The sequence below is a fragment of the Pelophylax lessonae genome (genome assembly GCF_965119305.1).
Source record: "Pelophylax lessonae genome assembly, chromosome: 2".
In the NCBI taxonomy this organism is placed as follows: domain Eukaryota; kingdom Metazoa; phylum Chordata; class Amphibia; order Anura; family Ranidae; genus Pelophylax; species Pelophylax lessonae.
The window spans coordinates 718916105-718930815 of NC_138769.1; the positions used below are offsets into that span (position 1 = coordinate 718916105).

The 14711-nt window shown below is 50.7% G+C and overlaps 1 pseudogene across 1 annotated transcript in view; it reads left to right on the top strand.

Moving 5' to 3' along the window:
- LOC309548279 (dnaJ homolog subfamily B member 13-like) overlaps positions 1–14492 on the top strand; it is a 41699-nt pseudogene extending 27207 nt beyond the window's left edge. The window contains exons 3-5 of the transcript in view: positions 7515–7667; positions 11952–12065; positions 14334–14492. The product of the transcript in view is annotated as a dnaJ homolog subfamily B member 13-like (transcript). The remainder of the gene's footprint in view (positions 1–7514; positions 7668–11951; positions 12066–14333) is intronic.
- The last annotated feature ends 219 nt before the right edge of the window (positions 14493–14711 follow it).

Sequence of the window (14711 nt, forward strand, 5' to 3'; positions counted from 1 at the left end):
GTGCCCCCTTTCAATGCAGTCTGCAGAGACCAGCGTGCTGCGTGCCCCCTTCAATGCAGAAATCATCGTGCCCCCTTCAATGCAGAGTGAACAGCGTGCCAACTTGCCAAGCCCCCCAGACCAGTGCACTTGACTTACCCGTTGTAGCGGCGGTCACCGCGTCCCGCCTCGGCATTGGCCGAGGAGGATCTGTGTGACAATAGCAAATTTTCATTCGCTATTGTCACACAATGGGTGGGCTTGGGGCGCACTGCTCTGCGCCCCGGTTCCACCCTTTCCTACTAGAGCCAAATAGGCGGGGAGTCGGGGACTGTCTGGGAGGCGGCGGCCTGGAGGAGAAGGGGTGACGTCAGTGGTTGCTAGACGCTAAGCGGCTCTAGCCATGCAACCAGTGCAGTGTATGGGCTCCGGCCGCCTCCCTGCAGAGACAGCGCCGACAGAGAGCAGCAGAGCGGTCAGCGGATCAGAAGGACAGATGGTCAAACTCACAAGGCGGTTCTGCGAACTTGCAGAAATTTGGTAACTGGTTCTATGGAACCGGTGCGAACCGGCTGAATCCCACCACTGGTTCCCACCATCCCTGTGCTCAGTTATCAGCTCTGTACACCTGCTGTGCCCATTATAAGGGGCTCCCACCATCCCTGCATTGGGTTCCTGGGTCTGTACATCTGCTGTGCCCATTATGAGGGGTTCCCACCATCCCTGTGTGGAGTTCCTGGGTCTGTACACCTGCTGTGCCCATTATGAGGGGTTCCCACCATCCCTGTGTGGGGTTCCTGGGTCTGTACCCCTGCTGTACCCAATATGAGGGGTTCCCACCATCCCTGTGCTGAGTTCCTGCGTCTGTACACCAGCTGTGCCCATTATGAGGGGTTCCCACCATCCCTGTGCTTAGTTCCTGGCTCTGCTGGGTGTCAGCATGAAGCAGTCAGATTTTGGGCATGCTGTGCGGCGATCCGCCATTTTTTTGCGGCAAAATCATGGTGGCCGGTCCTGTGTGGTATTGCACGGCGTTTTGGCGCCAAACGCCGCCATTTTGGCGGCGATCGATCAGGCCACATGTCGGTGCCATTTTCTATTTGCCCAAGGAATCCTCAGCCGAGCGGCCATGTTTGTGTAGCCTTGCATAGGCTTCATAGGGGCGGTCAGTCTTGCATCACTTCCTTTTTCTCTGGGACAGCGATCGGTGGCAGCAGCCTGTGTGATCTCTCCAGGTTTTTATCTTCCCATTTTTCCTGTATTCCTTGCCCAGTTTCTTGTCCCTGTGGGGGTCGGTGTATTCAGTGGGTGCGGTGGGTTACGCTCGCCGCAATCTTAAAGGGGCAGTACCCCTTTTTTCCTAATATTACTGGGGCATGGATTCTCAGGATTGCAAGTTTCCTCCCGCCTTGGTGGGGGGCCAAGGGGCTGCTGCTTCCCCCGAGGGGGCTGATCTGGCTACTATTGTGGCAAATTTGGCTGCTCAGGTGCAGATGCTGGTGGCTGATCGATCCACAAAACGGCCCAGGGTGTCTATTTCCTCTGATTCAGAGGGCGATGGGGCTGCTATGGCTGGAGTGCCCTTCTCAGGGTCTCACTCATCCCTTGACCTTGTGGGGTCTGAGGGGGAGGCTGAGGTGGATGGGGTTGATAATTCTCCCCCTGGCTCGTCTGAAGAGCTTGCACTCATGGATGAGTTGGTTGCTTCTATCAAGCAAACGCTGCATTTGCAGGATGAACCATGTCCTCCTGTTTTGATGTCCTCTTATGGGACGCAAAGGAAACGCAAAACATCGCAGGTTTTTCCTTGCTCTACGGAATTTCAGCGCGCGGCTGATGAGCAATGGCGCAATTTAAAAAAGCCTTTTGCTGTGCCGAGTAGGTTCAAGCTGCGTTATCCCTTTACACCCGCCACTGATGAGCGTTGGTGTGTGCCGCCTCAGGTGGATCACGCGGTGGCGATTTTGAATAAATCAACTGCGATTCCCTGCTGAGGATACCCCGGTGTTCCGGGACCCGACGGACAGGAGATTGGAATCTCTGGCCCGTCATTCTTATACGGTTGCTGGCTCTATGCTGAAGCCTATTTTTGCTTCCATTATGGCAGCCCAGGCTATTGTGGATTGGATGCAGGTGCTCAGGCGCACCCTGGTGGCTGACTCTGCCCCTCCGACAACTTTGGCTATGGTGGATCAGATTCATCAGGGTGTCATGTATTTGTGTGATGCGGACATAGATATGGTCCCTTTGGCTGCGCGTCTTTCTAGTGTGGCGATATTGAACCGTCGCCTGATATGGCTGAAATGTTGGTCTGTTGACCAATCTTCCCGCAAGACTTTGGCTAATTTACCCTACGCGGGATCGCGCCTTTTTGGCGAATCTTTGGATACTCTGATAAAGGGTATTTCTGGGGGTAAGAGCACTCTCTTGCCCCAATCTCACAAGAATAAGTTTGTTCGTGGTAAGAAGAATGCCTCGTTTAGGCCCTCTCAGGGGTCCTTTCGTGCCTTTCGGTCGCACTATAAGGGCAAGCCCTTTAAGGGCCAAGGCTCCCAGAAGAAGCCGTGGACGGGTAAGCAGAAGTCCAGCCAGTCCGGGTCCGCTGCCCATAACAATGCGGCCTGAAGGGACGCCCTCACCCGGTTCTGGGGTGGGGGGACGTTTGCTCGGTTTTCTTCAACCCTGGCTGGACCGCATTCGGGACAGGTGGGTTCAGGAAATCGTTCGATCTGGTTACAAGATCGAGTTTCTCTCTCGGCCGGCGGGCAGATTTTTCCCCTCAAACCTTCAGCTGACTCCGGAGCGCTTGCAGGATCTGCATCTGGCGGTGCGGGACCTGCGGGCCCAGGGAGTGGTGGTTCCGGTGCCTCATCGGGACAGATTTCGGGGGTTCTATTCCAATCTGTTCACTGTGCCCAGAAAGGAGGGCAAGGTAAGTCCGATTCTGGACTTAAAAGCTCTGAACCGCTTTGTGCGGGTTCGCAAGTTCTGCATGGAATCCCTGCGATCAGTGGTGACTGCCCTGGTGTCGGGGGAATTCATGGCCTCCATCGACTTGAAGGATGCATACCTTCACATCCCCATTTTCGAGGGTCACCAGAGGTACCTTCAATTTGCCATTGCGGAGGATCATTATCAATTTGTGGCGTTGCATTTTGGTCTCGCTTCGGCTCCGCTGGTTTTCACCAAGGTGCTTGCGCGGGTTCTGGCCTTATTGAGAGCCCAGGGCATTTCTGTCCTGGGGTATCTGGACGATATCCTGATTCGATCCGCGACCAGTCAGGGGCTGGTGAACGACCTGTCCATCACGATGCAGACTCTGCAGGAATTCGGTTGGACGATAAATTTTCCAAAGTCAACGTTGTGTCCGTCGGTTCGTCTTCCCTACCTGGGGATGATTATGGACTCTGTTCACGCGAAGGTCTTACTGCCGGAAGACAAGCTTCGGACACTTCAGTGCGAAGTCAGGTCCCTCAGGGACAATCAGTGCTCGTCCCTCCGGACGTGTATGAGGTGTCTGGGATTGATGGTTTCGGCTTTCGAGGCGATTCCCTTCGCCCAGTTTCACACACGGGAGCTTCAGGCAGAGGTCCTGGCCAAGTGGGACGGGCGTCCGCAATCTGCGGCTGTCGTTGAGCCGTCTCACCCGCAGGGGTCTTTTGTGGTGGCTCCAGTCCCCGGCGGTGTCGGGGGGCAAGTCCTTTCGTCCTTTGTCGTGGACGGTGATCACCACGGATGCCAGCCTGTCGGGCTGGGGTGGTGTTCTGGGCAATCTGTCCGCCCAGGGAACTTGGTCGGAGGAGGAATCCTCCCTTCCGATCAACATTCTGGAATTGCGAGCGATAAATCTCTGTCTTCTGCGATGGACGGACAGGCTTCAGGGCCATCCAGTTTGGGTACAGACGGACAATGCCACAGCGGTGGCCTACATCAACCACCAAGGGGGCACCAGGAGTGCCCGAGAGGCGCGGGAAGTAGCCGACATTCTGTCTTGGGTCGAGACGCACGTCCCGGCGATATCTGCAGTTCACATTCCGGGGGTGGAGAACTGGCAGGCGGATTATCTGAGTCGCCAGACCCTGGACCAGGGAGAATGGTCCCTTCACCCGGATGTCTTCCAGATGTTGTGCGCGAAGTGGGGTCCCCAGATGTGGACCTGTTCGCGTCTCATCTAAACAACAAGGTGGAAAGGTTCGTGGCAAGGACGCGCGATCCTCGGGCAGACGCCTCAGACGCGTTAGTGGCACCCTGGCATCAGTATCGCCTGATGTATGCCTTTCCACCGATTCAGCTGCTGTCCAGGCTCCTTCGCAGGTTGGCCTCGGAACCGCACACGGTGATTCTAGTGGCACCGGACTGGCCTCGCCGGTCTTGGTACGCAGACCTCGTGAATCTGGCGGTCGACGCTCCGTGGCGTCTGCCACTTCGAGAAGATCTCCTGTCTCAAGGACCGATATTCCATCCTGTTTTACAGTCGCTGGCTTTAACGGCCTGGCTGTTGAAAGCCAGGTCCTGAAGGATAGGGGTCTTTCCCCTGAGGTCATTCCCACTTTGATCAAGGCTAGGAAGGCCTCTTGGGGGAAGATTTACTACCGTACTTGGAAGGCTTACTTTGCCTGGTGTGAGTCCAGGGGGTATTCCCCTCGCTCGTACTCGGTGTCAAGAGTGTTGGCTTTCCTTCAAACGGGCGTGGACCAGCGTTTGGCGTTGGCCACGATTAAGGGTCAGATTTCTGCTCTGGCCGTTCTTTTTCAACGCCCTGTGGCGTCTAACTCTTTGGTTAGCACCTTTGTTCAAGGGGTGCGACATTTGGTCCCTCCTAGGAGGGAGCCTTTGCCTCCATGGGATTTGAACCTTGTTCTGTCCGTGTTGCAACATGCTCCTTTTGAAAAGATCAGGGAGATCTCGTTGTCTCTGTTGTCCAAGAAGGTTGCCTTCTTGGTGGCGATCACTTCGGCTCGCAGGGTGTCGGAGCTGGCGGCCTTGTCCTGCAAATCTCCGTATTTGGTGATTCACTTGGATAAGGTGGTCTTGCGACCTAACCCGTCTTTTCTTCAGAAGAGGATCTCAGAATTTCACCTCAATGAGGATATTGTTCTGCCTTCGCTTTGCGCGAAGCCTAAGCATCCGAAGGAGGTGGCCTTGCATTCCTTGGATGTTGTTAGGGCGATCAGGGTTTACCTGTCATCGACTAAATCCTTTCGCAAGTCGGATTCTCTCTTTGTCCTTCCTGAGGGACCTCGGAAGGGCATGGTGGCGTCGGCTGCGACCATCGCCAAAAGGATCAGACAGATGATTGTGCAAGCCTATGCTTTGAAGGGGAAGGTTCCTCCTTTTCCTGTGAAGGCGCACTCTACCAGGTCTCTGAGTACGTCTTGGGCCTATCGTCATCAGGCTTCTGTGGCCCAGGTGTGTAAGGCGGCGACTTGGTCGTCCGTTCACACCTTCTCGAAATTTTACAAAGTGGATGTTCAGGCATCGGCAGATGCTTCCTTTGGCCGTAGTAAAGTTCTTAGTGCGGCGGTGCCTTAGGGTCCCTTGTTTGGGCCCTTGGCTGTTGGGGTGTTTTTACCCCTAGGTTACTTGTTCTTTCCTGGGTTGTTGCTCCTGTTGAGCACGTTTTCCTGTTGCCCAGTTGGTTCTCTTCTCTTACTTTGGTAAGGTTCCTTTCTCTGATGTGGGTACTGCGTTGCTTTAGGCGCAGCTGCTTTTTTCCCACCCCTCATGTCTACACTGCTATGGGACGTCCCCATTAGTGACGAATATGAAGAGGCGGCGACTGTCGGAGGACGTAAGAGAAAACGGAATTTTTGTAAAATCTTACCTGTAAAATTCCTTTCTCTGAGTCCTCCGACAGTCGCCGCCCCCGCCCCTCTTTTAGGGTTTGTTTATGTACTCTACTGCTATGCTACTGAAACTGAGTTGGAAATGCAGGAAGCAGGGAGGTATTGACTGAGGGGACCACCCCCTGGGGGTGGGATATGCTAAAAGCTTTGATATTAATATATTCTGTTGCCTAGCTACTCCTACGGAGCAAAGGTCAATAACCCCATTAGTGACGAATATGAAGAGGCGGCGACTGTCGGAGGACTCAGAGAAAGGAATTTTACAGGTAAGATTTTACAAAATTACGTTTTTTCACATTCTGCTATATAACATTCCCCAAAAAAAAAAAAAATATAAAATCAGCATTTTTTAACATTTTAGGCGAATTTGTTTTCTGCTACATATTATTGGTAAAAAAAAATCCGTAAAAGCGTATTTTGATTGGTTTGCGCAAAAGTTATCGCGTCTACCAACTACAGGAAAGATTTATGTCATTTTTATTTTTTCACTAGTAATGGCGGCGATCTGTAATTTTTAGCGGGACTGCGACATTGTTGACACTTTTGGGGGTACCAGTGACATTACTACAGTAATCAGTGCTAAAAATGAGCACTGTTAGTGTAATAATGACACCTGCAGGGAAGGGGTTAACACTGTGGGTGATCAAGGGGTTAAATGTAAGCCATGGGGAGTGATTCTAACTGTGGGGGGGAGGGACTTGTGAAATGATCATAGAGACCTGTGATCCTATATAGAAGGATCACAGGCATTCTGTGATCATTCCAGGGAGAAGAACGGTCAGCTGTGTTTACAACAGCCGACCGTTCTTCTCTCTCAGCGGGGAGCGATCGCGGGTGTCAGGCGGCAATCGGAGCCGCCTGCCCCGTGCATCGGAGTCCCCGCTGCCAAGTGGGGGCGGGAGCGCGCTGCCACCGGCGTGCGCTCGCCCCCTGGCTGTAAGCCCGCGACTGACGTATACCTACGTCGGTTGACGCAGGAGGGGCTTACTGCGGCAGTATAACTGCAGTGGGCGGTCCTTAACCGGTTATGCAATGCAGGCAGAGCCTGGCTAGTGGGAGGGGCCAACAGGGTGCAGTGCATAGCTTCCTGAAAACATCACAGCACCCTGCCTCCGTACTCCTCAAGAGCCCTCCGCTCTGATGCAAGGTGTGGGCTGGTTCTTGGGAGGAGTTATGCAAATATTAAAATACCATGATGGGTGGGTCTCAATCTGGACTAGTAGGCGTCCTTCGCATGCTGAATTTGCATGCAGACCACCCTGGGTAACACCCACTTGTGATACCGAGCCTCCATGATTGACATAACTGAAATCTAATGAATGAAGGGGGGGGGGGGGCAGTCAGGCAGGGGTGGAAAGGGCTAGATGATGCTGGACATCCCACAGCCAGGAAATGAGGAGGGCTTCATCTGACTTGTTGCCGCTTATGATGCACATAATGAGAAGCTCACAGTGTGCGGTGAAATCAGAGTAAGCCATTTCAGTACAGGAGAGGAGTCGGTACAACTGTGCTAGGCTGAAGGGGAGGCCGGAGGTCGGATTTAACATGGGAGGTGGATCGGTTGCGGTGTCTTTTGTATGCAGAACAATCCTTAGTAGAACCGGTCCAATGGCTCCCTTAGTTGGAGTATCACAGACAGTCCACACAGCGGCATCCAATCATTTTCTTTGTCTTTTATCCTCATCTAAGACTTCTTCACAGTGGATGGCTCGGAGGTGAACACGGGGTTCGGAGGGCTGCGGGGAAGAGGGGTGAAGAAACAAGACCCGCCCATCGAGAGAGACCTCCACCTGTCATTGGAGGACTTGTATTTCGGCTGCACAAAGAAGATTAAAACGCAGGGTAAGGAGGGTTACTAAGGGATTGGGGGGTATTTGGGCTCACACGGGGTTAATTTACACCCCATCACTGCCTATTCCATTCATCAGACAGGAAGTCTTCCCATCCGGAGTACAGGCTACGGTGACAGCCCAGCAGAGGGTGAGGAGAATGCAGCAGCAGGAGTGAGACTCCCTGGCAGATGGAGATAGAGCTGTCAGCTGGGACAGGGAGACCAATCATTTCCCAATATTATAAAAAAAGATGCTGGAGCATTAACCCCTTCCTCCCCCAACAGTTTCTTCCAATTCTCTAAAATTCTATTGGTGAGATTCTTGTGCTGAGTTCCCGGGTCTGTACACCTGCTGTGCCCATTATGAGAGGTTCCCACCATCCCTGTGCTGAGATCCTGGGTCTGTACACCTTTTGTGCCCATTATGAGAGGTTCCCACCATCCCTGTGCTGAGTTCCCAGGTCTGTACACCTGCTGTGCCCATTATGAGGGGTTCCCACCATCCCTGTGCTGAGATCCTGGGTTTGTACACCTGCTGTCCGCATTATGAGGGGTTCCAACCATCCCTGTGCTGAGTTCCTGGGTCTGTACACCCGCTGTGCCCATTATGAGGGGTTAATTTTGTTTATTGGAAATTCTTACAAACAATCAACTTATATACAATAAAACCATAATAAATAACATATTTACAAAATAATTGAATATAAAAAAAACAAAACAAGAACATAATAAATAAACCAAATTGCACACAGCATAAACCCTACGAGAGAGCCGGACTAAGAAACTTCACCATGCATGGAGCCTTTAATCAAAAATTATATTTTATGACTGATTTTCAGCTGATAACATTATTGGTTGCCACTTTTAACAGATAATTGAGGCAGCCGTTTCTTAGCCTGACTACTCTCTCCCCCTGGAGAACCAGTGCGCTTCACTGCACCCTGCGACTCATCATCCATGGAAGATTCTGTACTCAACAAGTCCCATTCATCCTCATCATCTGACAGGACCCCAAACTTATTTGTCAAAGGCAAAACCTCAGGACTGTGGGTAGCTGAACACTTTTTTTTCCTTCTTTTGCCCTTCTTTCTTTTCTCCTCCAACCATTCCACATCCCCCTTGGACAAATTGGAAATAACAGTTTCCCCACTCTCACCCTCCCCTTCACCCCCACTCTCCCTTACCTTATCTGCCACCAGGCCAGCCTCTTCACCATTCTCCCCACTCCTCTGCACCCCATGGTCCCTAATAGAAGCCCTGCAATGTCTAGGGGAGGGGACTGGCACTGTACTTGATGCCCCTGCCTCAGCACCTCTTGCCGCCTCTGCAATTTTGGAAGACATAGACACAGAAGGATTGGACACATTCTTAGTAACCGATACCTTAGATACAGACTGGGAAGACACTGACACACTGGGGATCGGCACAGACTGGGGCACCACAGACTGAGAAGACACTGACACACTGGGCATTGGCACAGACTGGGGCACCACAGACTGGGAAGACACTGACACACTGGGTATTGGTACAGTCTCGGAGGGAATCGCAGGCACCCTAGCTGCTGAGCTCTGAGCATCCTCCATGTCCAGGCGGAAGAACTCTCTCATGAGCTCAGGCTGGTTGTGTACTGCCTCAGGACACTGGCTATAAGGATGCCCAACTGCATTGCACAAGTTGCACCTTATAATATTGCAATCTTTTGCCAAATGCCCTAAATCCTGACACAGAGAGCATTTCATTACTGGACAGGAGGATGCAAAGTGCCCTTTATCCCCACACTTATTGCACAGCTTTGGCTGGCCTGGATAGAATATGGTCAGTCTGTCCCTCCCCAGGAAAGCTGAGGATGGCAGATGCTGGATGACATTATCCATGACTCTTAGTTTTAGCTGCACAGACCATCCCCCCGTCCATATTCCTCGATCATCCATAATTTTGTGTAAGGGGCTCAGGATGTCTCCATATCTCCTCAGCCATACAGATAAATCCCCTTGTGGAATGGACTCATTGCGCACAAGAATTGTCACTATTTTAATAAGTGGCTGACGTGACACAACTTTGGGGATGAGCCCTTTCCAGTCCGGCAGGCTCCTACACACATGTTCATATTTCTCCCAAAATATGTCCAAAGACTCCGGACGGACAAAGGACAAATCATACTCATAGGAGCCGGTCGGACTGATCAGGGCAAAGATATCTGCAGGTTTAAAGCCCATCTGCAGAATCTTATCAACCACAGCTCTCCTATATGGCGGAATACCTTCGCCTTCCCATCTGAGCTGTACCACATTCCTCCTTTTAAATAATGAGGAAGATAAAACATTTCCATGCTCCTTCCCTGCTTGCACCCCCCTCCCAAACCCTTCAGCAGCACCAGCATAGGTTTTCCTCCCAGACATACCACCAGCAATTGCAGCATTGTCTTTGGACACAACCACACCTGATGACAAGGAGCCTGAATCAACCCTTGCAGTCTTTGGAGCAGCAGAGACAAGACCCACCCCCTCCCCCTTCTCTGAGCACTCAGCTGCTTTCCTGGGTTCAATCACAGCCTTGTCTACTGCAGACTCCAAAAAAGTTATAGTACTACTGCTCCCAGCATCTCCTCCATCATGCTCAGGAACAGCCACTGTATTTGGTCCAGGCAAAGCCTCTGCAATGTCCGAGGTGCTCCTCTCTGCAGACTCTTCAACCAGAAGCTTAATGTTATTTTCAGTTTTCTCACCACTTGCATTTAAAAGTGGAGTTTTTTCAGCAGGTGTATCAGGTTGCACTGCATGCTGCACTTTGTTTATGGGTGTGGGCTGACAGCCCATAGCACTACAACCCTCAGCAAGCATATTGTCATTAAAGTTCACATCACCACTTTGCACACACACTGTACCTGCTTGCTGTGTTACCTCTGCAGTGTCATGGCTGATGGTGGGATCAAACTCCCTCCTGGGTCCTGGCTGTTACAGATTTTATGGTGAATCTTCCTCTCTCCACAGGTCTCTCTCTCATAGGGCGAGGAACGGTATCCATCTCCTCATCTGGGGAATCTGCAGAAAAATGGAACTTTCTTCCATCCAGAGGGGATTCCAGCTCAGCGACGAACTCCAACATGCCAGTACCCCCCTCAACCTCCTGCTCAGATGTTCCACATTGCTGCTGCAGAGGGAGGGAGACAGAGGCCTCCGCCATTGGGGGCTCAGCAGATGCCTGAGGTGTTGAAGAGCTGGGCTCATCCTCCGGGCCCACTTTCTCACTCTCTGCTGACTCTGTCGGTACCTGAATCTCCTCACTGGCTGGGTCACTCTCCATGCTAGAAACGGCTCCTCTCCTCATACGGCTGAAACGTTCCTCATTCCTGTATTTCTCCTGAAGTGCTTCACAGCTTTCCTTCAGAGAGCTCACCAACTCTTTCTGCTTCTTCAAAGCTTGCTCCAAGTCCTTCAATTCAGGCCTCAGAGCCGGTCTCTTCTTACTGTACAGTTTGGCACAATACAACTTTTTCTTTTTAAATTCTACTTTCAAAGTTGCCAATTTCTCCTCCTCTTTCTCAATCCGCCTCAGCTTTTCAACAGTCCTTCGCCTAAAGGTAGGCAGGGATTCACCCCTCCTTGGGCCGAGCTCCATGTCTTCCTTAGACTGAGGCCTAGTCTCAGGCCTATCCAGGGGGCCCCCGCCAGGGTCCTCCCCAGGATCCAGCATCCTTCCTGGGGCAGAGAAGCAACTCTAGCCCCTGGCTTCTGGAAGCACACGAGCTAAGGAACCAGCAACCTCACACCTCGCTGTCAGGGAGTGGAATGGCAGTTTCCCACCATCCCTGTGCTGAGTTCCCGGTCTGTACACCTGCTGTGCCCATTATGAGAGGGTTCCCACCATCTCTATGATGATTCCTGGGTCTGTACACCTGCTGTGCCCATTATGAGGGGTTCCCACCATCCCTGTGCTGAGTTCCCGGGTCTGTACACCTGCTGTGCCCATTTTGAGGGTATATCTATATTACAGAGAATTAACAGGAGGAGCTGGAACACACAAACGTGGCCGGGAACACCCAAATCTCCCAGGTGGACAGGAGCAGATTCGGGAATTCTTGCATTGTTGTTAGAGAGCCTCCCCTATAGAGAAGCCAGGAGCTGACTCAGCCAGACTCCACCTATAACCGGGAAATCATTTAAAGGGGGGCTGTACCTTTTAAGACCAGCATGTGTGTATATAGTGTGTGTGTGCAGACAGACCTTTGCTGTGTACAGGTAACTTCTTATTTGATGTCTGTTTGGTATCGCATGACTCCTTCCTGTCCTCCGCAGGTCATGAATGAAGACGGTCACACATCCAGCATACGGGACAAAATTCTCTCCATTGATGTCCAGTCTGGCTGGAAGCCTGGAACCAGGATCACCTTCCCCAATGAGGGAGACCAGGTGAGGACCACATACTGCACCCATCGTTTTCATCCGAACCAGCCACCTTAAACACGACTGTAACGGATCACCTGGCACCCCGACTTGGTACCTCTGTTGACGGATATTCCTAGTGCTTCTCAAGGGCTCCAAGCACTCCACCAGACACCATAACCACCTCAGACCCCACGAACCGCCGTAGCTTGGTTGGGGTCTCGCCGCCTCCTACCCACCCTGGACCTACAACAAGGCTCCAGGTTCCAGTGGGTTAACCTTTCTTTCCCCAGAGAGTGAAGCAGTAACAGGAATAAGCTCTTACAAGAGCTTAGTGATTATTCAAGGGAGTATGAAGAGCGTAGCAATCCCTTGTAGCAGATTCCCCCAATAAGAGACAGGACTCTAGATTGAGGGTGAAGTAGAACTCTAGGTTTAATGGTACAGCTGCTCTTTTATACAGTTTTCCCCCACAAGATTACCGCCCAAGTGGACCTTGTGGGGAACAAGACATGAAATTCACAATCCAATAAAAACAGAGTTTTAGACTCCCATACAGTGTACACAATACCTCCCCTCTACCTGATTACATTATCATATGCAGATGGAATTTGTATACAGAAACCAAATTAACCTGAACTAATTATCTAGCCACCTGGACAGAACAATGTGAGGTCATTAACATTTAACAATGGGACAGGCAGACTTCACACAATCCACATCCCACCTCAAAACAGACAATAGGACAAGACTGCCAATGACAGTCTGAACGTCCCCTGCATTGAAGTACATGGAATACACATTATCTCAATACACAAACAATAGGGAAAGCCTGTCTCTGACATTGAAGGACATGGAACAGAACCAATGTGATTAGCTCTTTCAATGAACATGCTCAGAATCAAACAGCTGACAAATATTACTGTCCCACTTGAAGCAATTCAAACCATTAAGTATCTGTCTTTCACTACCAGTGACGGGGAATACCGTCACAACGACCGAAGGTCCAATAATGGGTATATGAACCCCATATCTCTACAAGTCATACACATGTGGAGGAAGACTTTTGCCCCCTTAATATAGTGTAATAAATAATATACCATTAAAAGTGTCTTCTTTATTGACACATCTTGATGGTAAGACACCTAGGGTTATACTGCCACCAACAGGAGAAACAGGTGCTCGGCACAGAGAAAACTGAAGGCCAGCCCCCTTGAGGCTATGACCACTCCCACCTGTCCATGTTTGCTTAGTGTCCTTTAGGACAATGGATGTCTCCTCCTCTTCTGGATGTTTTTTTGGTTTGAATTGGAAGGTTTTTTATTATTAACAGCTACTTGTAGATTAATACCAAATTTCCTTATATCTGTACAATCAGTGCAAAAAAAATACTTGCTCGTCCTGCCAGAAATCCAGTGAGCCGATGCATTTCTCCGTTCTCTGCCTTTGCTGACTTTTATTAGTTATTCTTGTTCCCAGCAAGCTTGGTGGACTACAGAACACATCGACCCCATGTTATTGAGAAGAGGTGAGGGAGAGTTTCTCTATAGGCCTGTCCTAGGGTGACAGCGCTCCTCCATAGATTCAGTAGTGGGTGTTGTCACCCTATGACAGGACAACAGAGCAACTCTCTTCTTTCTCTTCTTCATAACATAGGGTGGAGGTGTTCTGTAGTTCACCAAGCTAACTGGGAACACTAATACAATAATACAGAACACCTCCACCCCATGTAATGAAGAAGAGGGAGAGTTGCTCTGTAGTCCTGTCCTAGGGTGACAACGCTGCTTCTCCAGTAGTCGGTGGTGTCATCCTACGACAGGACAACAACAGAGCAATTCTCCCTTTTCTCTTCTTCATAACATTGGGTGGAGTTATTCTGTAGTCCACCGAGCTAATTGGGAACATTAATACAATAATGCAGAACACCTCCACCCAATGTAATGAAGAAGAGGGAGAGTTGCTCTGTAGTCCTGTCCTAGGGTGAAAACGCTGCTTCTCCAGTAGTTGGTGGTGTCATCCTACGACAGGACAACAACAGAGCAATTCTCCCTTTTCTCTTCTTCATAACATTGGGTGGAGTTATTCTGTAGTCCACTGAGCTAATTGGGAACATTAATACAATAATGCAGAACACCTCCACCCAATGTAATGAAGAAGAGGGAGAGTTGCTCTGTAGTCCTGTCCTAGGGTGACAACGCTGCTTCTCCAGTAGTTGGTGGTGTCATCCTACGACAGGACAACAGAGCAATTCTCCCTTTCCTTTTCTTCATAACATTGGGTGGAGTTATTCTGTAGTCCACTGAGCTAATTGGGAACATTAATACAATAAAGCAGAACACCTCCACCCAATGTTATGAAGAGGAAAGGGAGAATTGCTCTGTTGAAACAGGAAAAAAGGATGGCGCTCTGGCGTGCATGAAATGGAATAAACACCCCAGAAGTGTTCTCATGTAAAGTCTTAAGAAATTTAATATGCACATACAAGTTAAAATAAAACAATTGGCATACTTTCCAGCCGGACCTTGAAGCCTCTGTATCTCCTCAGGGTTGCGATGGGGATCCCTGGTGGAAATCATGGGATTGCAGTACCTCAAAAACCCAAATGGAAGGAAAGAAGGGTACTCTCTGATGGAAAATGCCGACCTCCGATGGCTCGCACGGTCCAGTGTGCGG